Raw genomic sequence first — 23621 nt, forward strand, 5'->3', positions numbered from 1 at the left:
GTGTTGCTCTCCAATGACGATTTCACCAGTGTTTACTCAATTAAGGGGCCAGTGAGATGGCTCACTGGGTAAGGCATTGCCACTAAGCCTAGAAATCTGAGTTTAATCTCTGTAACCCCCAAGGTAGAAGGAGAGAACTAACCCCAGAAAGCTGTCCTGTGATGTCGACACATGTAAATTCAATAACATGCAAATAAACAAAGCTTCTTTAATTCTAGAGGAGATAGAATATATGAAAAAACTATAATTTTCCAATTCTGCAAATACTTATTAAGAATCTATTTTATATCCTAAAATATGTAGGTTCTATCTTTGATGCAGAAATGAATATATTGTTACTACCATCTTTTATTTCACTGTCTAATGGGGTAATTATAAAACAGAATAGGTAGGGTGGAAAATAGAAATATACCATGAAGGAGTTTAGGGCTGAGAAAAAAAAATAGCTGGCATAGTTATGTGGAATGCTAATAATGAACCTCCCCTATATACAGAATAATGGTATATGCATAATGGGTCTATCTTAATGGGGGCTGTAGCCTATTGGAATATGTCTTGTGTGTGCCATACTTTACTATGGCTACCATGTTCTTTCTTATGTTTCTTTTCTATTTTTCTTCTTTTCCTTTTTTTCTCTTCATCTCTCTCTCTTTATCACCATCATTTCTTTTTTCCCAAATATTTACATTGGATATTCTCTGCATTTACATTTCAAATGTTATTCCCTCCTACTCTCCTCCCCTCCCTTCTCCCCCTCAGCTTGATTCCATGAAGGTGCTCCCTCTCCCAATCACCCTATCACCATCATTTCTTGATTTCTTCCTGTGTTTCTTACCACCAGTTATGTTTCTTGGAGATATATCATATATATTATCATATTTTTATATATGATATATTTTTATATACCATATATTTATATATTATATCATATATAAAATCAAGCTCTGTTTGATTACCCCACTTATTCATAAACTCAGCATGTTTAAAACCATATTGCTAAAATATGGTCTCCTCATGAAATACTGCCCTATAATTGATATCATTGGCCATTGAGCTAATGAAGGCATAAGATAGAGTGATATCTTAGCCTTATCTCACTCATTTATCATTCAGAGTCAGTGAGACCTATGGGTTTCACTTCATCAGCAAGTCCTTGGTTCTACCCACTTGTTACTATGATGGTGTGTAGGGAGAATATCTTGTGTATTGTATGAATATATTACCTATTGATGAAAAAGTGGACTATAGTTAAGGGTAGATTAGAAGGTGCGATATCAGGGAGGCAGAAAAAATTCTGGGATAGAGCCAGGAGATTCACCAGGAACATGTAATGAGAGAGATTCATGATACATCAACACCAGTAATCAGCCACATGGCAATGGAGGTTAAAATACATGGGTTAATTTGGTTATGACCTAATAAGAGAAAAGCCCAGCTATGTGGACAATGCATTTGCAAATATATGAGTCTGAGTCTTATTTCTGGGAGTATGGGGCTGGGAGAAAAACCAAACCAAACTTCTACAATGCTATCATGTTGCCTGGTGTGAGCCCTGACTAAGCTTGTTCTCTGTCTTCCTGTGATAAGGTAAGAGTTTAAATGATTTCAAATCAAACTGTCACAAGACAATATTTATCCTGAATACTGTGAGAAGTCACAGGAGCATGCGATTCTGGGTAGCTTGGTACCTAAGACTCCTGTCTATCTCTCTTGAGCCTCCTCAGAACCTGCCCCTGTTCCATTACGGTCTTGTCCCTCATCTTTCAGGGCCATAGACACAAACTTGAACCACACTATACTGATAATGATTGACAATGTAGGTTTCAGTCTCAGGAAGGCTGGAGTAAAGTCAACGCTTTTTAATTTTACCTGTATCACTTTGAAATGTGTGTTTCTTGTGTTTCAATTATGCGCATTTGTGCATATGTGTGTACAGGTACTCACAGAAACTAGAAAAGGGTTCTGAGCCCTCGAAATGGAAGCTGCAAGTAGTTGTGAAACACCCACTGCAGATGGTGGAAACAATGTGGTCCTCTGCAAAAGTTAGCTTAGCTTGTGCACCATTTCTTCAGCTCCTCCCAGTAGGACTTTAGGTATATCATTTTTCAGTGAATGTTGGGGTTTTGGGAGAATAAATTTTAAAAACTCAACATTTTTATAGGATGATACATCTATATTAATATTTAACTTATGCACATTTTGCACAGTAAATTACATGATTATATTAAAACTTGGATTCCTTTAACCGAAGCCATTTATATACTATCATCATAGCCCTGATGTGAAAAAATATCTAAGAATCACAAAAAAGAGCACAAAGTGAAAATTTTTTTAAACGACTTTATTTTACAAAACAAAAATAAATGTACAAATTTTAAACATTTTTTGCTTAAAATTATACATATTTGTCAGTACTGTTTTTTCAGACATTGAAATAATTTTACATAAAACCATGTGAATATATTTTTTTAGTCAGTACTTGATTTTTTTCAAGAGCTTGACAGTATGCATTGAAAACCTAATAGTTACAATAAGCATAGAGTACATGCAAAACAAAACGCAACATGGGAATAGTCAAATTCTTCTTGTTTTGTAAATATATGTATATTTTTTTGTTTTCTTTATTTCTTGGACTTCATACAGTCTGTGAGTTGTTTCTGGGGAAGTGCAAGCCTCTGGGGTTAGCATCCCACTATCAGTGACTGCATATTATGTCTGTTCTTTGTGACTGGGTTATCTCACTAAGGATGATATTCTCTAGATGCAGCCATTTTCTTAAGAATTTGGTTAAGTCATTGTTTCTGGTGGCTGAGTAGTATTCCATTGTGTATATTTACCACAATTTTTGTATCCATTCATCTTCTGAAGGACATCTGGGTTCCTTCCAGCTTCTGGCTATTATAAATAGAGCCGCTATGAACATTGTGGTGCATATATCTTTGTTGTGTATTAAAGTGTCTCTGGGGTATATGCCCAGAAGTATAATAGCTGGGTCTTCAGGTAGTACTATATCCAATTTTCTGAGGTATCGCCAGACAGATTTCCAGAGTGGTTGTATTAGCTTGCAACCCCACCAACAGTGGAGAAGTGTTCCTATTTCTCCGCAGCCTCGCCAGCATCTGCTGTCATCTGAGTTTTGGATCTTGGCCAATCTGACTGGTGTGAAGTGGAATCTCAGGGTTGTTTTGATTTGCATTTCCCTGATGGCTAAGGATGTCGAGCACTTCCTCAGGTGTTTATCAGCCATTCGGTGTTCTTCAACTGAAAACGTTTTGTTTAGCTCTGTACCCCATTTTTTAATAGGGTTATTTGATTCTCTGGTGTCTAGCTTTTTGAGTTCCTTGTACACCTTGGATATTAGGCCTCTATCTGATGTGGGGTTGGTAAAGATCTTTTCCCATTCTGTTGGTTGCCGTTTTGTTTTCTTGACGATGTCTTTAGCCTTACAGAAACTTTGCAATCTCATTAAGTCCCATTTGTTAATCTTTGACCTTAGAGCTTGAGTCATTGGTGTTTTGTTCAGGAAATTTTCTCCTGTACCTATGTGTTCTAAGGTTTTCCCTACTTTGTCATCTAATAGTTTCAGTGTATCTGGTTTAATGTGGAGATATTTGATCCACTTACACTTGAGCTTTGTACAAGGAGATAAGAACAGGTCTATTTTCATTCTTTTGCATGCTGAGTGCCAGTTGGACCAGCACCATTTGTTGAATAGGCTGTCCTTTTTCCATTGAATGTTTACTGCTCCTTTGTCAAAAATCAGGTGACCATATACATGAGGGCTCATTTCTGGATCTTCTATTCTATTCCATTAATCCACATGCCTATTTCTGTACCAGTACCATGCAGTTTTCAGCACAATTGCCTTGTAATATAGCTTGAGGTCAGGGATAGTGATTCCCGCAGATGTTTTTTTGTTGTTGAGGATGGATTTCGCTATTCTAGGTCTTTTGTTATTCCATATGAAATTGCACATTGATCTCTCCAATTCCATGAAGAACTGGGTTGGAATTTTGATGGGGATTGCATTGAATCTGTAGATTGCTTTTGGTAGAATGGCCATTTTTAAGATGTTGATTTTTCCAATCCATGAGCATGGGAGATCTTTCCATTTTCTGAGATCCTCCTCAATTTCTTTCTTTAGAGGTTTGAAGTTCTTGTCATAAAGGTCCTTCACTTGCTTAGTTAGAGTCACACCAAGGTATTTCATAGTTTTTGAAACGATTGTGAAGGGTACGTTTTCCCTAATTTCTTTCTCCACATGTTTGTCCTTTGAGTACAGGAAGGCTACAGATTTTTTTGAGTTAATTTTGTATCCAGCCACTTTGCTGAACTTGTTTATCAGCTGTAGGAGTTCTCTGGTGGAATTTTTGAGGTCACTCAAGTACACTATCATGTCATCGGCAAAAAGTGATGTTTATATCTCTTCCTTTCCGATTTGTATCCCCTTGATCTCCTTTTGCTGTCTAATTGCTCCAGCCAGGACTTCCAGTACTATGTTGAATAGGTAGGGTGAGAGTGGGCAGCCTTGTCGAGTCCCTGATTTTAGTGGGATTACTTCAAGTTTCTCGCCATTAAGTTTGATGTTGGCTGTTGGTTTGCTGTATATAGCTTTTATTATGTTTAAGTATGGGCCTTGGATTCCTGTTCTTTCCAGGACTTTTAACATGAAGGGGTGTTGGATTTTGTCGAATGCTTTCTCAGCGTCTAGTGAGATGACCATGTGATTTTGGTCTTTGAGTTTGTTTATATGGTGGATTACGTTGATGGATTTCCTTATGTTAAACCATCCCTGCATCCCAGGGATGAAGCCTACTTGGTCATGATGAATGATCGTTTTGATGTGTTCTTGGATTCGGTTTGCAAGGATTTTGTTGAGTATTTTTGCATCGATGTTCATAAGTGAGATTGGTCTGAAGTTCTCTTTCCTTGTAGGGTCTTTGTGTGGTTTAGGTAGGAGGGTTATTGTAGCCTCAAAAAATGAGTTGGGTAATATTCCATCTGATTCTATCTTTTGGAATAGTTTGGCGAGTATTGTTGTTATATCCTCAATAAAAGTCTGATAAAATTCTGCACTGAACCCGTCTGGACCTGGGGTTTTTTTGGTTGGGAGGCTTTTGATGACTTCTTCTATTTCTTTAGGTGTTATAGGGTTATTTAGATGGTTTACTTGGTTCTGGTTTAATTTTGGGACCTTGTATCTGTCTAGGAATTCATCCATTTCCTCCAGATTTTCCAATTTTGTTGAGTATAAGTTTTTGTAGTAGGATCTGATGATTTCTTGAGTTTCCTCAGTTTCAGTTGTTATGTCCCCACTTTCTTTTCTGATTTTGTTAATTTGGATACTCTCTCTTTGTCGTCTAGTTAGTCTGGCTAGGGGTTTATCAATCTTGTTGATTTTCTCAAAGAACCAACTCTTGTTTTTTTTGATTTTTTGAATGGTTCTTTTTGTTTCTATTTGGTCTATTTCTGCCCTAATTTTGATTATTTCTTGCTGTCTACTCTTTTTGGTTATATCTGCTTCCTTTTGTTCTAGGGCTTTTAGCTGTGCTGTGAGGTTGCTGATGTGAGCTCTCTCCAGTTTCTTCTTGGAACCACTTAGGGCTATGAGTTTTCCTCTCAATACTGCTTTCATTGCATCACATAGGTTTGGGTATGTTGTGTTTTCGTTTTCGTTGAATTCTAGATAATTTTTAATTTTTTTCTTTATTTCTTCTTTGACCCTGCTATTCTTTAACAGAGCATTGTTTAGCTTCCATGTGTATGTGGGCTTTTTGTTGTCTTTGTTGTTGTCAAAGACCAGCCGTAGACCTTGGTGATCTGAGAGGATGCATGGGATTATTTCAATCTTCTTATATCGATGGAGGCTCGTTCTGTGTCCAATTATGTGGTCAATTTTCGAGAACATGCCATGGGGTGATGAGAAGAAGGTGTATTCTTTTACTTTGGGATAGTATGTTCTGTATATATCTATTAATTCTAGTTTGTTCAAAGTCTCTGCTAGTTTTGCAGTGTCATTGTTAAGTTTCTGTTTCTATGATCTGTCCATTGGTGAGAGTGGGGTATTAAAGTCTCCCACAATTATTGTGTGGGGTGAAATGTATTTTTTGAGCTTTAGTAGGGTTTCTTTTATGAATGTGGGTGATTTTTTATTTGGAGCATATATGTTAAGAATTGAGAGTTCCTCCTGACAGATTTCCCTGGTAATGAGTAAAAAGTATCCTTCCTTATCTTTTTTGATAACTTTTGGTTAGAAATTTACTTGATTCGATATTAGAATAGCCACTTTAGCTTGCTTCTTGGAGCTGTTTGCTTGGAAGTTTTTTTTTCCACCCTTTTTCTCTGAGATAGTGTCTGTCTTTGTCTCTGAGATGAGTTTCCTGTATGCAGCAAAAGGCTGGATTTTGTTTATGTATCCAGTCTGATAGTCTATGTCTCTTTATTGGGGAGTTGAGACTATTTATGTTAATAGATATCAAGGAATAGTTGTTTCTGTTTCCTTCTATTATTGCTTTTTTGGGTTGAGTTGTGTCTGTGTTTTTTTTTCTTCTTTTAGTTTTCTTGTTTAGAAGTTTTCTTGTTCTTACTAGGCTGTATTTTCCCTCATTGTATTGGGTTTTCCACCTATAATTCGTTGTAGTGCTGGGTTTGTGGTCAGATATTGTGTGAATTTTGATTTGTCTTGAAATATCTTTGTCTCTCCATCGATGGTGATTGATAGTTTTGCTGGGTATAGCAGCTTGGGCTGGCACTTGTGCTCTCTTAAGGAGTGCATGATGTCTGTCCAGACTCTTCTTCTAGCTTTCATAGTCTCTGTTGAGAAATCGGGTGTGAGTCTGATTTGTCTGCCTTTATATGTTACCTGACCTTTTTCCCTTAATGCTTTTAGTATTCTTTCTTTACTTTGGGCGCTTGATGTTTTTACTATTATGTGTTGGGAGGTATTTCTTTTCTGGTCCAACCTATTTGGAGTTCTGAAGGCTTCTTTTATGCTCATGGTCATCTCATTCTTGAGGGTAGGGAAGTTTTCTTCTATGATTTTGTTGAAGATATTTACTGTGCCCCTTAGTCGATACTCTTCTCCCTCTTCTATTCCTATTATCCTTAGGTTCGGTCTTCTCATTGTGTCTTGGATTTCCTGGACATTTTGGGTTAGGAGCTTTTTGTTTTTTGCATCTTCTCTGGCTGTTTTGTCTATGTTTGCAATGTTGTCTTCTGCCCCCGAGATTCTCTCTTCGATCTCTTGTAATCTATTGGAAATGCTTGCTTCTGTGACTCCTGATTTCTTTTTTTGGTGTTCTGAATCTAGGGTTATCTCTTTTAGTGTTTTCTTTATTGTGTCAATCTCTGTTTTAATTTCCCTCTTCCATTCCTTTATTTCTTTGGTTCTGTTTTCCTCTCGTTCTTTGAGTTCTTTGAGTGTTTTTCTTGTTTCTTTATTAAAAGCTTCTGAATCTTTTGGCTTTTTCACCCTTTCTTGTTTAATTAACTCTATCAGCGTCTTGAGGCATAATTTCAGGTCTGTGTCTTCTTTTTCTGGAGTGTTTGGAGTTCCGATGTTTGCTGTTATGGGAGAGCTGGGCTCTGGTGTTGCTAGATTTTCTTGGTTCCCTTGGGATATACTCTTTCTCTTTCCTCTTGCCATTTTGTTGTCAGTGATATGTTCTTACCTTTCCCTTGTATCTGGTCTGTATCCCTGGTTCTCCACTGGTTGAGGTGTCAGATGGGTCAAGCCCTGTTTTATGCCTCAGAGTCGTCGGGTGTGAGCAGAAGTTTCAACGTTCTGTTTCTGTTTGCTGGTTCAGGCACAGTTGCTCAGCCTGTATGAGATGCCGCTCTGCCTGGCAGGTAGGCCAGGCTCTGCTCTGCGTCCGGAAGTCGCCTCCGGGTGGAAACAGAAGTTCTAATTTTCTGTTCCCAATCGCAGTTGCAGAGCCTCTATGAGCTGCCGCTCCACCTGGCAGGTAGGCCAGGCTCCGCTCTGCATCCGGAAGTCGCCTCCGGGTGGAAACAGAAGTTTTAATTTTCTGTTCCCAATCACTGGATCGGGCAGAGCGGGGCAGGGCGAGTTACAGTGTGCACTTTCCGTGTGCACTCCGCAGAGATCTCTCTGCTCCCCTGCAGTCTTGGTCTCCCACTCACCAGTTGCTCAGCCTCTATGAGCCGCCGTTCCGCCTGGCAGGTAGGCCAGGCTATGCTCTTGAAAATTTTTTTAAAAAACTTTATTTTTAAAAAACAAAGATAAATGAATAAATTTTAAGCATTTTTGCATAAAAGTATACGAATACATTTTTGTCAGTGCTTGGCTTTTTTTTTCCCCAAAGGTTTGATAGTGTGCATTCAGGTCTTACTATTTACAATGAGCAAAAAGTACATGTAAAACAGGATGTAACCCGGAATTAGTCAAAGTTTTCTTGGTGTGTAATGATTGAGCATAATGGTTTATTATTTTCTTTTCTTTTTTTCTTGAACTTCACACATTCTGTGAGTTGTTTCTGGGGTATTCAGAGCTTTCTGGGGTTAGTATCCGATTATCAGTGACTGCATATTATGTCTGTTCTTTTGTGACTGGGTTACCTCACTCAGGGTGATATTCTCTAGATGCATCCATTTTCTTAAGAATTTCATTAAGTCATTGTTTCTGATAGCTGAATAGAACTCCATTGTGTAAATGTACCACAATTTTTGTATCCATTTATCTACTGAAGGACATCTGGGTTCTTTCCAGCTTCTGGCTATCATAAATAGAGCTGCTATGAACATTGTGGTGCATGCGTGTTTGTTGTATATTGGAGTGCCTTTGGGGTATATGCCCAGAAGTGAAATAGCTGGATCTTCAGGTAGTACTATCTACAATTTTCTGAGGGATCGCCTGACTGATTTCCAGAGTGGTTGTATCAGTTTACATCCCCACGAACACTGGAGGAGTGTTCCTCTTTCTCTGCATCCTCGCCAGCATCTGCTGTCATCTGAGTTTTGGATCTTGGCCAATCTGACTGGTATGAGGTGGAATCTCAGGGTTGTTTTGATTTGCATTTCACTGATGGCTAAGGATGTCGAGCACTTCCTTAGATGTTTCTAAGCCATTCGATATTCCTCAATTGAGAACTTTTTGTTTAGCTATGTACCCCATTTTTTAATAGGATTGTTTGATTCTCTGATGTCTAGCTTTTTGAGTTCTTTGTATACCTTGAATATTAGGCCTCTATCTGATGTGGAGTTGGTAAAGATCTTTTCCCACTCTGTTGGCTGCTGTTTTGATTCTTTGACAGTGTCCTTAGCCTTACAGAAACTTTGCAATCTCATTAAGTCCCATTTGTTAATCTTTGACCTTAGAGCTCGAGCCATTGGTGTTGTGTTCAGGAAATTTTCTCCTGTGCCTATGTGTTCTAAGGGTTTCCCTACTTTCTCATCTAATAGTTTCAGTGGATCTGGTTTAATGTGAAGATCTTTGATCCACTTACACTTGAGCTTTGTACAAACAGATGAGAATGGGTCTATTTTTCATTCTTCTGCATGATGAGCGCCAATTGGACCAACACCATTTGTTGGATAGGCTGTCCTTTTTCCATTGAATGTTTACCGTTTCTTTGTCAAAAATCAACTGACCATATATGTGAGGGCTCATTTCTGGATCTTCTATTCTATTCCATTGATCCATGTCCCTATTTCTGTACCAGTACCATGTGGTTTTTAACACAATTGCCTTGTAATATGGCTTGAGGTCTGGGATGGTGATTCCCAGAGATGTTTTCTTGTTGTTGAGGATTGATTTTGCTATTCTAGGTTTTTTGTTATTCCAGATGTATTTGCACATTGCTCTTTCTAAGTTTATGAAGAATTGGGTTGGAATTTTGATGGAGATTGCTTTTGGTAAGATGGCCATTTTTAAAATGTTGATCCTTCTAATCTATGAGCATGGGAGATCTTTCCATTTTCTGAGATCTTCCTCAATTTTCTTCTTTAGAGGTTTGAAGTTCTTGTCATACAGGTTCTTCACTTGCTTAGTTAGAGTCACTCCAAGGTATTTGTTTCATAGTTTTTGTGACTATTGTGAAGGGTATCCTTTCCCTAATTTCTTTCTCCACATGTTTGTCCTTTGAATATAGGAAGGCTACTGCTTAGTTTGAGTTAATTTTATATCCAGCCAAATTGTTGAACTTGTTTATCAGCTGTAGGAGTTCTCTGGTGGAATTTGTGGGGTCGCTTCAGTACACTATCATGTCATCTGCAAATAGTGATGTTTTTACTTCTTCCTTTCCAATTTGTATCCCTTTGATGTTCTTTTGCTATCTAATTGCTCCGGCCAGGACTTCCAGTACTATGTTGTATAGGTAGGGGGAGAGTGGGCAGTCTTGTAGAGTTCCTGATTCTAGTGGGATTGCTTCAAGTTATTGTGTAAATTTAGTTTTGTCTTGGAATATCTTCATCTCTCCATCTATGGAGATTGATAATTTTGCTGGGTATAGCAGATTGGGCTAGCTCTCCTGCTCTCTTAGTGTCTGCATGATATCTGTCCAGGCTCTTCTAGCTTTCATAGTCTCTGTTCAGAAATCGGGTGTGATTCTGATTGGTCTGCCTTTATATGTTACATGACTTTTGTTCCTTACTGCTTTTATTATTCTTTCTTTTCCTTGGGCACTTGGTGTTTTGACTATTATATGTTGGGAGGAATTTCTTTTCTGGTCCAACCTATTTGGAGTTCTGTAGCCTTCTTTTATGTTCGTGGTCATCTCATTCTTAAGGGTAGGAAAGTTTTCTTCTACAATTTTGTTGAAGATATTTACTGTGCCTCTTAGTTGATATTCTTCATCCTCTTCTACTCCTATTGTCCTTTGGTTTGCTCTTCTTATTTTGTCCTGGATCTCCTGGACATTTTGGGTTAGGAACTTTTTGGTTTTTTCATCTGCTCTGACTGTTTTGTCTATGTTTTCAATGTTGTCTTCGGCCCCCGAGATTCTCTCTTCCATCTCTTGTAGTCTGTTGGAAATTCTTGCATCTGTGACTCTTGATTTCTTTTTTAGGATTTCTACCTCTAGGTTTGTCTCTTTTAGTGTTTTGTTTATTGTGTCCATTTCCCTTTTAAATTACTTCTTCCATTCCTTCATCTCTTTGGTTCTGTTTTCTTCTAGTTCTTTGAGTTCTTTGAGGGTTTTTCTTGTTTATTCTTTAAAAAGTTCTAATTCTTTATGCTTTTCCTCCAGTTCTTGTTTAAGGATCTCTATTATCATGTTGAGGTAGGATTTCGGGTCTGCATCTTCTTTTTCTGGAGTGTTTGGCATTCTGCTGTTTGCTGTGATGGGAGATCTGGGTTCTAGTGTTGCCAGGTTGTCTTGGTTTCTCTGGGGTACGCTCTTTGGCTTTCCTCTTGCCATCTTGTTGTCAGTGATTGGTTCTTGCCTTTCCCTTGTACCTGGCCTTTGTCCCTGGGTCTCTGATGTTCCTGGTGGCGGATGGTCCAAGTGCTTGTTCTGTACCCAAAAGGCGCCAGCTTGGAACAGAAGGCCCAATGCTGGGTTCCTGGTCCCTGGATCAGGCAGGGCAGGGGTGCACTTTCACTCGTGCTTGGCAGAGATCTCTCTGCCCCCTGGCTAGTCAGAACCACTTCTCTCCAGGCCTGTGTCTCTGACTTTCCCAAAGTAAAGATTGACAGCACAGCACTCAGGGCTCTCGATCCACAACCACTGAGTTAAAAAGCAATGTGTGGCAGAAATGTCGAAGCACTCAGTGCCTGCAGTCTCTACATGGGCATCTGCATGTGGACTATGAAGCCACAAGCACTGCTCTCTCTTGCCACATAAGCAACTAGAATCAGAAATACAGAAAAGTAACAACAAAACAGAAAAGGGAATCAAATCAAAAGCTAGTATAACAACGTGTGTTTATTTCATTGAAAGGAGCTCAAAACCACTGTGCAATAACTAATGTCTATTAAACTCGAGGTCAGTGATTCAGTATTTTAAAATAATGTTTAAAGTTTATCCATGCATTACACATATATGAAAAGGTTGTTGGATTCTCTCTGTGTACTGTTTTTTTCTTAGCCAAGAGAGGTGATCAGAGAAGCCAAAAGTTTCCTTGGCTTTCAATCAGTTGACAAATGTGGCATTCAGTCTATGTGGTATAGAAGCCCATTACTGCCAACAGAAGGCATCTAACAAAGGCAGGAATGTAGCTCCAGTGGGTGTGCAGGCAACAAAATGTAGTGGCCAGGGTGTTCAATGTAAGGACCAGGCTTTGTGCTCAACCATGCCAGACTCTCCACAGTTTAGAGGAAGTTACAGTTTATCATGACCTTGTGTTTGGAATCCAGAATGATCACAAAGGACATATCAAACAGGGCAGAGTTTAGGTCCATCCTCTGTGGCTCATCTATTGGACAAACTGGAAAGTTGTTTATTCTGTAGCTCATCATAGACACCTACCTTCAGATCTGTTCTTTGTCTATCCTGAATACCATTTGTGGCTACTTCTAATTTTTGATGAATAAAGAACATAAATCAATATATAGCATTTATTATCTCAGGAGGAAGGAAATTGTAATATACATTCAAATAATTTTCTCTTTCAATACTACTTTCAAAGACATGTGCACTGTTTATATTGAAAAGCCTACTTACTAAAGGACTTCAGATAAAACCCAGGTATCTCTTACTTTGGGCTTCTAGTAGATAAAGTACACAGCTTCATTCTGCATCAAACCACATATTGACATGAGCACCCTTCCATTAGATCCCAGGAAATTAAAAGTATATTAGAAGCTGCCAAAAACTACTTAGCTCTTGAATCCTCTGCGTTAGTCTCGCTGCTGTCACTGAATGCATGTTTTCTGGGATCTTAGACCATCTTACTTGATGCTGGTATCTATCAGCATGCCCGTAGAGCCCCTTTATTATCTATCAGCATTTCGGTAGAGCCCCCTCATCTGTCCCTTTTGTGGGATGGATCAGTAAGACCTCTCTCATGCCTACACATTCATCTTCTACCCACACAGGAACACAAGGGATTCTGAGTCCTTTTGAACAAAGTTTTGCTTTTTAGAGGGTGAAATAGGAGCTTGTGGGTATTTTTCCCCTTCTTTTCTGCTATGGAGTGATCTGAGAAGCACATCATGTGACTTCTTCCCTTCAGTTTGTTGTTCCTGAAAGTGAGATACATCTTTCAGCAACTCTTCTCATGGACTGGAAGGAGAAAAAAATATTTGCAGTCATCAGTGACTTTTCCTTAGTCCAGGCCTTATACAGGCCTTTTACCCAGTATGGATAATGAGACCGAGGATTCAATAAGGAGTGTGTCCTTCTAAAACACTAAAAAGTATTAAGGCTTGATTTATGATTTCTGAGAAGTGACGTTCTGTTAACGAATGCTCAGACAAATCCCACTAGAAGCCTTCTGGATTGGTTTTTTAAATCTTATTAACATGCTTATATCACTTCATAAAGGATTGTCTTTTAGAATCAAACATCTTTACCTTGCCTCCTCCTCTTTTTCTGCTTCAGTGTATGGGGTAAGAACAACTTCTTAATCAGATGTCACCCTCATTAAATGTCTTTACATCACATCATGCTGCTGCATGTCATGAGGTCTGTCCATTAAACCTGAGAAGGGGTTTTCTGTGAATGAAACAATGAAAGCAACAATGAAAACATGAAATACAAGGGAATAAAGATCCAGGATTTTATATATTGCTTTATATAAAATGAAAATTCCATTTTTATGTATGTGTATATGGACTATGCCTGTGTGTATAAGCATATTTTATAGGTGTGTGGGGCTGCATGTACACCTGGGTTTATATGTAAGGGGAAACCCAAGGTCTATGTTCAGAATCATCCTTGGTTGATCTTCTATCTTGCTAAATGAGGCAGAGTTTCTCAGTCAAGCCCATGTGGACTGAATTGATAGCCAGCTTGCACTGTGATCCCTGTCCCTGCCTTCCAAGGCTAGAATTACTACAGGCCACCCTCTATGTCCACTTACCATTTGCATGGGCTATGTAGATCTGGACTTCAGTTCTCAAATTTGTTGGGTAAGTGCTTTAACCACTGATCTATCTCTTCAACACTATAATGGCTATAAAACTGTCCTTATGGTTGGCCTGCTGAAGTCCTTATTATAACAATGAGGAAACTCTTGCCAGAGGAGGGAAGTGACCTGTCTCAAGTTGCACACCAGCTGGTGGCAAGGTTTAGGTGACCACAGATCACCCTCAGTATCAAAACTCTGTTCCTTAAATTACATCACAACATTGAATCATGACCAGTGACATCCCATCCATTAGTTAGTTTTGGCAAATAGTACAAAGAATGAGTCATCTGATTTCCTGAGTTAAAAGAGAAGCCACACAGGACTCTACATCCCTGTTCTGTTTTTCTGCCTCCTTTGGTTTGTTGCTTGCTTTTAAAAGATGATTTGATTCTCAAAATGTGGTAGGTAGTCACATCATTGTACATAAATGTTCTATCAGCTTCCCCCTCTGTGTGTGTGTGTGTGTGTGTGTGTGTGTGTGTGTGTGTGTCTATGTGTGTGACTTATTTTGAATATGTGCCCCATAGCCCAGTATTTCTAAGTGATTAGTGTATTTTTATTTGTTTCTTTTGTGTCTGCATGCTTGTGTGGAAACCAGAGGTCAGCACTGTGTGTCTTTCCCAGTCATACTCCACCTTAGTTTTTACAACAGGCTCTATCACAGGACCTGAAGGTCACCAGTTCCTGTTGACTGGCTGGCCTGTGAAACGAAGCCCAGCAACACTCTTGTCTCTGGATCTCCAACATAGATTTGCATGTCACAAGCACGTGCAGATTCAAATCTTCTGCTGCATTGCAAATACTTTTTGGACCACACAATCTTCCAATCCCTCAAATTCTGTTTATGAAAATGGAGAAGCAGAGGACAAGTGCTTGGGGATTGTAATTACAGCAGTGAATGAGCACCTGTCTGAAACAGAAGCTAGGTTCCAATTCATGAATTCTCTCTCTCTCTCTCTCTCTCTCTCTCTCTCTCTCTCTCTCTCTCTCTCTCTCTCTCTCTCTCTCTCTCTCTCTCTCTCTCTCTCTCTCTCTCTCTCTCTCTCTCTAAGTGCAAAAAGGGATGTTAGGCCTCTTAAGGATCTTGAGCATAGCAAACATGCTCTGGAAGGCAATCAAAAGCCCCCTGTGGATTGCATAATTAACAGACTCAATTTAAACTCCTCATCCTAACACAGGATTTCCCCTTTACCTTTATAAATACCTAAATGTCTATGGGCCACATCTGTCCCCTCCCTATCCAGATACAGTTCTTTGTCTTTGTTCCCCTCTCTGGGATGAGTAACATTCCTTCCTCTCCCCTGTTCCCTTTCTCTTCTCTGTTCTTTATCTCCTGTCTTGTCTCTTTTCCCTGCCCTCTGTCCCTCTGGGCCAGATAAATTTCTTTTCTGTTGACAATTTGGTCTTGGGAGTCTTAAGTTAATACTGATCCTTTCACACTTAGCTCTAAAACACATAGCAATCTGATTAAAAGAGTATTTGTTGTGGGCCACAATGTGTCAGGACCAAGCCAGCAGAAACATTAGGATTGTGTTGATCAAGTTTTTAACTCTTTCACTCCACAAACTCACCTGCCACTTCTGGTACTATGATTATCCAAATGTCAAAAGCACCTTCAGAAAACAGACACAACATTCTTCAGTTAACCCTTTATGTGCAGTTCTTAAAGCCTCTAAAGTGGTTGGGAGTCATGGATCCAATATTCTGCATATTAAATATTTACGTTATGATTCATAGTAGTAGGAAAATTGCAGCTATGAAGTAGCAATAAAATAATGTCATGATTGGAGGTCACCATGACATGAGAAAGGTCACAACATTAGGAAGGTTGAGAAGCACTGTTCTAAGGTCAGGAATCAGGTATGCTCATGTTTGAACACTTTTCTGTTTCCTAGGGCCCAACATACTTCACGATGCACACAGTACAAATGAGTACCCATCACATACCAACCTGAACATGGTACAAAGTCAGCATCTAAAAAAATGTCTTGATTCTTGCCTATCCAAATAGCTAACTCATTTCACTTTCTTTGGATAATTACTTCATTTTTCTTACAATTCTGGTACTCAATGAGAGCTTCCAGCTCCAGGGAAATGGAGCAGATTAGCCTTCCTCCTTCAGCTTCACTAAACTTTTCAGCCCAAAAAAGCCTTGTCAACTACAGCTACATATGTGACATCCCTCTAAGTACTTAATAAATGTTGAACATTTCTCCTGATTTCTGGTCTTAGATATTAACTGGAACTCTCTCAGAAGAGGTTGTTTTCTTAGATTCTTCCCAAAACTCTGCTAGATCCTCCCTCACATGACTAGTGTTATCTCAACGAATCTTTTATCTGGCCAGAAGTCAATTCCTTGTCATTAAAATCTGACTCACAGAGATGCTCAAGTCACCAAGCAGCAGGGAGGGCAGTTCAGAAGGGAGAGGGAGCACAGTGACCCAGTAAGTCCCTATGAAGGTCACAAGGTCTCTGAAAACATCAAAGTGCAGAGAGGCAGTTTCCCTCAGTTATTGCAGAGTGACTGCATCTTTAAACCCTTCTTTGATGAGATAGAACAAATGGCTCCTTTCCCCCTTTGTTTTATGCCCTTGAAGTGATGCAAACCATGAAAGGTATTCGTCAGTTTTCAGTCTTCTTGAGATTTTAGAAGAACAGGTTTGATCAATATGCATTGCTATGCTTCAAGAAGTGCATATATTCTGAATGGGATTTAAGACATATCATCAAGAGGGGGCTGGGGAAGTGGCTTAGAGGTTGATAACTCCTTCTGACCTAGAGAACCCTGGTTTGGTTTCCAGTATCTCCATTAATCAACACACAGCCATCAACTGTGACTCCAATTCCAGGGTATCTGAAACCCCCTTTGTGGCCTATTTGGGCACCTGCATTTATGTGGTGCGTACACACATATAACACACACCACATAACACACGACTACACACATATAACACACACCACATAACACACGACACGCACAAAGTGCATAAACAAACTTTCAAAGACATTTTTCTTTCTATCCCCAATCTACCCAAATTCCCCTCTTCCCTGACAGGAAATACAATAGAAAGGTTCATTGTATCTTGTTCCTATGGGTTTTTATTGTTGTTCGTGGAACTTATGCACATATTATATATAATCATACAACATTTTAAAGAACAAATTGCTCTGCATTTTATGTAGTTTCTCTTGAGGAGTTTTATTATCGGTATATATATGCCATGGTGTTTTACGGGCTTCACAACTCATCACCAAAAGGCTATGATAATTTAACTCTATTCTCATTTGTAGACATTGTGTTTGTGTCTAAGTTCTTGCTGTCAGTGTTAAACTAAGGGTTCACAGTCTTCATTGTGGTTTTAAAAATACATGAATTTTCTGGAGGTGTGTGTGTGTGTGTGTGTGTGTGTGTGTGTGTGTGTGTGCAGTGTTCTCAAAGGCCAGAAGAATGTATCATATACCCTAGAGTGAAGTTACACAGCCTGATTATTAGTGCTAGGCAAGGGAACAAACCTGCTTTAACCAGTGAGCTTCTCAACAGATTGTTTCTGGAATGTTTCTAACAAGAAAGACCATTTTAAGTGCTGTTGACACAACCAAATCCAACAGTCATGGTCCTTACCCTTATTCAATTTATATTCTAGCCAAGGATAACAAAAGATATTCCATAATTGAATGAGAGATGTTTATGCAATGAAACACAGGGGATATTTTACACAGAACAGCTATGGAGAAGTTCTCTGCCAAGGAGACAGTAGGGTGGAGACCTAAAGGAAGTTCGATTATGATGCACATGTCTGTAGCCAGTAGGATTTCAAGGTGAAGGATCAGTAAGAGGCTAGTTACTAGAAAACAATCCAGATGTCATGTTCAATCATTTTGGTTATTAGTTATTCTTTCTGTGAGCTGGTTTTTCACACACTTTTTCTATGTCCTTAGTGGGATATTGGTTATTTCCTTCATAAAGAGAAGCTTGATAAAATCCTTAAAATAATCATTCTTTACTTTTTTGTATTGCAAATATCTTCTTGTAGATTTTTTAACAACAATTTCACTCACTGCATTTCTTGTTGATTTACTAGATTTTCTTGTGAATAGTGGCCATTTGTGTCCCTCCTGTATCCATAAAGGAGCTCTGAAATAGAATTTTACCTCAGAAAATTACTGGACACATGAACAGCTGTTAGCCCTACCATTACCTGGGTCTCCTAAACAACCCCTCCCTCACATATGTACTGCAAATAATGTGGTTGGTTTTCTTGAGGCAATGACAAAATGAGATTTGGATTCATGGGGGTTGCCAGAAAAACTCAGGATGGGTGTATTTCTGGACTAATCTCTGGGAGCTTTAGAAATAGCTTAGTGAATTAGTTATAGACTGTTCTCTGCACATGTATAGGCAAGATTTCATTGAAGCACAACAACTTAATACAGTGTGTATTGAGGAACTGACTACCAAAAGGCTCTGGATAGCTGAGCATCAGGAGCTTGGTTTGAGACACACTCCCCTTGGTGTATGCTAGAGCTGGGATGCGTCAGCTTTGAAGTAAATTCTTGAGTGTGATTCTTAGGCATATCTAAAATGAGAAACATCAGTACAGTTTTCTGAAAATATATAATCCTTGTATCAAAAAAATTAATCCAGGAGATTCTGGAGTGAGGCCTGGAAGCTCTTTTCAAAGCTTATGGATAATCACAGTACCTCGCTGTGTTTGGGAAGTTTGAATGGAAGCATTGGGCTCACACTGCATAGGTCATTTTGTCAGCTCTTCTGTTCCTTCCAACAGAGTTTCAGAGCCCTTTATTGTGATGAGTCCCTTACACCTTTTTATATGAACTCCAAGTGGCAAAAGTTGTATTTAAAGAACCAAGTTCATGCTTTTAGCGACAGTCTCCTGGCAATGACAGATTGTTCACCTCATAAGGACTCAAGAGTCTTCTTAGGTGGTTCATTTGCATACCACTTTATATCTGTGAGCTTGGCAATTTTATCATTTCATGTGGGGCATTTTAACTTGTCTTTCTTTTATTTATCTCCATTATTTTATTATTTTCTCAGAGGAGGAAAACGTTTCTACTTTCCCTTCCTAACATCCAGCAGGATCAAGAATAATATTGAAAACAGAGGAGTGGTTTATAAACATATGCCATGTTACTTCATATGCTCCAAATCATGAAACATAAACCATTGTTGCCTTATAAGAGCAGCAGATAATTTATTTCTTTATGCACTATCCAGAAGGGAAGATAGCTTAATAAGGATGGCCATTAAAAAAAAAAAAAAAAAAAAAAAAAACCAATTCTAAAGAGAAATACCAGAATATCTTTATAATTCCCCGTGGGCTAAACTATTAAGAGGAATTCAAACTGGTATGTTTCAGACACAGCATATATATATATATATATATATACACACATGAAAATTCAGCTCCTGTAATACATAAAGCAATTCTGTTCTTAAAGACCAGATTAGGGAGGGAGTGGTAAGTGCGGGAGGCATGCAGAGGAGGGTTCTGGGATGCCTCTATGTTTTTATGACCCTACAAAATTCACTGTAGGAGTATGTCATTCCAACCCAATCACAAGACAGGAAAACACTGTCCTTTGACCTAGCCTTCGGACAACTGCAAAACTAAGTTTATGATTCTTTCAGGAATCTGTGATTCACTTTGGACAAATGAAAGGCCAACACAGATGTCAGGCTTTCTGAAACATAGCAGCCTACATTTCAGACCTCCAGCTGAGAAACACTTTTTTCCAGAATTTATCCTCAGGACAGCAGGATACTGGCTATCTTTATCACCACTCAGTCTCTCTGTCTCTGTCTCTCTGTCTCTGTCTCCCCACCCTCTCCATCCCTCCTCTCTCTTAACCCCTGTAATGGTGGCAAGAATGTCAGAATACACAGCATGCTTTATTTTCATTCTGGCTTTCTGGGGAGGCTGTATCATGTCACTTAGCTCTGGATGCCATTGTGCGGCTAACACAACGGAGTCACAGGAAGGACTGAGGTTACTTAAGGAAAAAGAGGGCATGGCGACTCTTTTATGATTTCTACTCCTAGCTCTCTCCAGTGCATAGAGTGAACACTTCATTTTTACTTAAGTTCTCTTCACTGCTTCCCAGCATCTGTCTCATTATCCTGATTATTCTTTACAACTTCTGAAAAGCTCTCCATGGATGACTCACCTGCTTTCTAGTTCCTGCCCCAAGCTCTACTTCTAAGGAATCTGGGCTCATAAAATGTTTAAAAGGGAGTTTTAAGAATTCTGTTACTTGGTCTGTGTCCAGCTACAGTATCCAGCTTTTGTTGTATCAGTATTTTGTTTTCTTTGAAAAATATTACTACAAGGGATAGACTTCAGGGCCAAAGTAAGAAGATAAAAGATATTTATAGTTCAGTAATGCCAAAGTTCATTTGCTATATCTGATCTTTTCTCATCTTCAAAATGTGCATGCTTTGTTCTAGATCTGGAGCCATTTCTCTAAGAAACTCTAGTTTACTCTCAGTTGAGAATCTTTTTCCAGCCTGGCCTACGAATCAGTGTTGGATATCCTTCATGAAGCCCTACCACACAATGAGATTTCTCTAGCCCTTGTGATAAATTATAAACCCCTGAGGGTTATATAAATTTTTAAAGATGTTTTTGAACCTGCAGAGCCTAGAATTCTGTCTGACACATAACAATATAATTTTAAATTAAAACAAGCAAACATGTATAAATGCTAGCAAACTTGAAGGTGTATTATTTATCAGTGATTTATTTTAAGAATTTCAGTAAAATATGGACAATATTTCTTTGCAAGTGGGCAGTTGCTCTTCATTTCTATTCTCTTCCAGGTTGTTCTCTGGCATTGATGTAAAGAGATGTTGGTGTACAGGCATAACAGTGCACTCGCTAAGACCTTTCATTCACATCCTTAGATTGTGCAATGAACATAGTCATAAACTGTATCCCATCCACTGTCTGATTCTTAAAGCAAAGCATGCTCAGGCAGTGTAGAAAGAACCTGCACCTCCCTAAATACAGGCTAATGCTACATCAATTGAGACCAGACTCTGGAATACAACTTCTCGTTAATGCATAGCATAGTACTCACCTTCCTCTAGCTTGAACTCACCTCCCCCTTCTGTGGTGAGCCAAACTCTGTCCTGTACCCAGGCTGCCTCCTTTACCTGGAACAGCTCTGATGTCACATAGACATGTCATATACATTGTACAGTGCCCTTGGTTGTCTTACAAAGCTTTCTCCAGTTTTAGCCTTTTCTGATATTCTCAATTGGATCTCACAAAACCAAAGAAATGTCATCATCTCCTCTGAGACAGATGTTTGCCTTAGACCTTGTGAGTTAGAAATCAGTGACACAGTGCCCAGAGCATACGTGACATTCAATAAATGTTTCTAGGGTATTTACAGGTAAGGGAGAAAAAGGAATTTTATTTCTGCCTTCAGTCTAGAGCCACATGCAAGGGACTGAAGAAAAGCAGTATGAGCCTCAGGCCATTGATTGGCAGTTAATGTAATATATTAATTTTTATTCTATTTGTTTGTTTTGTCTGTGTGCATGTTTGTACATTATGTGCATGATTGGTGCCCAGGGAAGTGAAAATAAGGTGTCAAATCTCCTGGAATTTGAGTTATAAACAGTTGTAAGTTGCTATGTAGTGCTGGGAATTGAAACTAGGTTCTCTGAAAGAGTAACAAGTGCTCTTAACTGCTGAGCCATGTCCCCAGGCCCACCACTGGGATGTAATGTAAAGAGATTTACAAATTTATTAAAGCCAGCAGGAAGGATAAGGTACTTGTAACATGAAAGTCCTCAGTGTTGTAAGTTGTATGTTGTGTTGACATTATACTTGTTGCTCATATAGAAATGGCTAACATTTCTGAAGGAAATGATTTCAAAGTTTGTGCTTTGGAAACTGGAAGGAATGGTGTTATCTAGAGTTGTAGCTAGTTCACTTCTCCATCATTCTCTTCAAGGCATAGGACTTCAGGTTGCCTCAGAGGGCACTGGCCGGAACCAATCTCCTCAGAAGCTTCTGTGTCTGGCTAAAGACATGGCCCTTTAGAAGTTGGCAAGAGAGCAGCCTGTGGGGAAGAGGACAAACTCTCGCTGAGCAGTAAGGTAGTAAGAGACGGTTACACATGGGCTCTGCAGGAGAGAGTCATAATCCTGCTGCCACCTCAGGAACATTTTTAGGAAATAACAAATGAAATGACCTCTGGTGGCCTGGCAGTGGAGTGTCTCAAACCAAAGAACTCTTATGTAACTCATAGGTCTTTCAGTTAAAAGAAAAAACAAAACAAAACAAAACTTTACAGACGAATTTTAGACTTGCAACACAGGCAGTGTGATTTGTGCTTTGTATCACTCAAAGAAATCCATTTTCTCTGACTCCAATTTAAGCATCAAGAAGACTGCTTCATCCTCTGGACTATGCCACTTGGTAGTCAAGAGGGAAAAGCACAACAGGACTAAGACAGGGTAACTTCACCACCTGTGCTGTGCTGGCCAATCAAGAAGTAGGAACAGTATAAAGAAATAGTTCTGTACACAGGTGTGTAGAGGAAAAACAAAACAATGTTGTGGCTGGATGCCACTCATCATCAGAAGATGTCTTCAAGCAAATATGATACCCTCAAAATGTGAGTTTTGGTCTTAGCTGATGAAGATGAGGTACATGTCTTTACTTGCTTCACTGAATTTTTCTCAGCTTCAACTTCAGCCATAAGAAAGTGTTGGTGTGAAAAGGCTACTACTTTCCTTTAATATTTAATAATTTTGGAGAACATTTCTTCATAATAAAGGTGTTTCTAGTTAGTGAAATTCTTAGCTGTAGGGACTTTCAACACAGCCTTTGAGAGTGGAAAGTGTCTTTTTCTCCTGATTAAATCCCTTCCAGGCAGGTGCTATCACCATCCTCAGGAGCAGAACTATAGAGTTCAGGAAATCTCATTACTACCTTTCAAACATACTATCAAATGAACAATTAAAAAAAATTTGGGGGGGAGGGAGGATATGGTAGAACGTGTAGAGATGACTCGGTGTTTAAGCACACTTTCCCAGAGGGCCAATGCAGGTTAAGTTCTTCCTACATAGAAGCTCACAACCATTGATATCTCCAGTTCCAGGGGATCCAATGCCCTCTTCTGGAGTCCATGGTCACTACCTACACATGGTGCACATAAACACACATAGGCACACAAAAATGCATATTTACAAAAACGTCCCAAACCTTTCTTTTTTCAAAATGAGAGGAAAAGTAACTTTGCAAAGTATGTTTATTCTCGGCAAATATGTCCTCTTATAACTAACATTTTCTTCTTAAGGGTTAGCAATAGTATAATTAACATAGAGTACTTGCTGTGTGGCTGAAGAGTATTTAATGTTCTGAGGGATTTAATCTCTGTAGCATCCTTATGAGTTTGATACTGAATATTGAAATTTTGCTGCTAAAGAAGCTGAGGCTCAGAACTTACTGGGAGCTGTGTGATTTAGAATGGATGAAGTCAAGTTAGTCTACGTTTGTCTAGTCAGATTTGGTATCAAGTCAATAATACAAAGAATTCAAACAGTCCAGAACTAA

This window comes from Micromys minutus (genome assembly GCF_963924665.1).
Source record: "Micromys minutus genome assembly, chromosome: 16".
In the NCBI taxonomy this organism is placed as follows: Eukaryota; Metazoa; Chordata; class Mammalia; order Rodentia; family Muridae; genus Micromys; species Micromys minutus.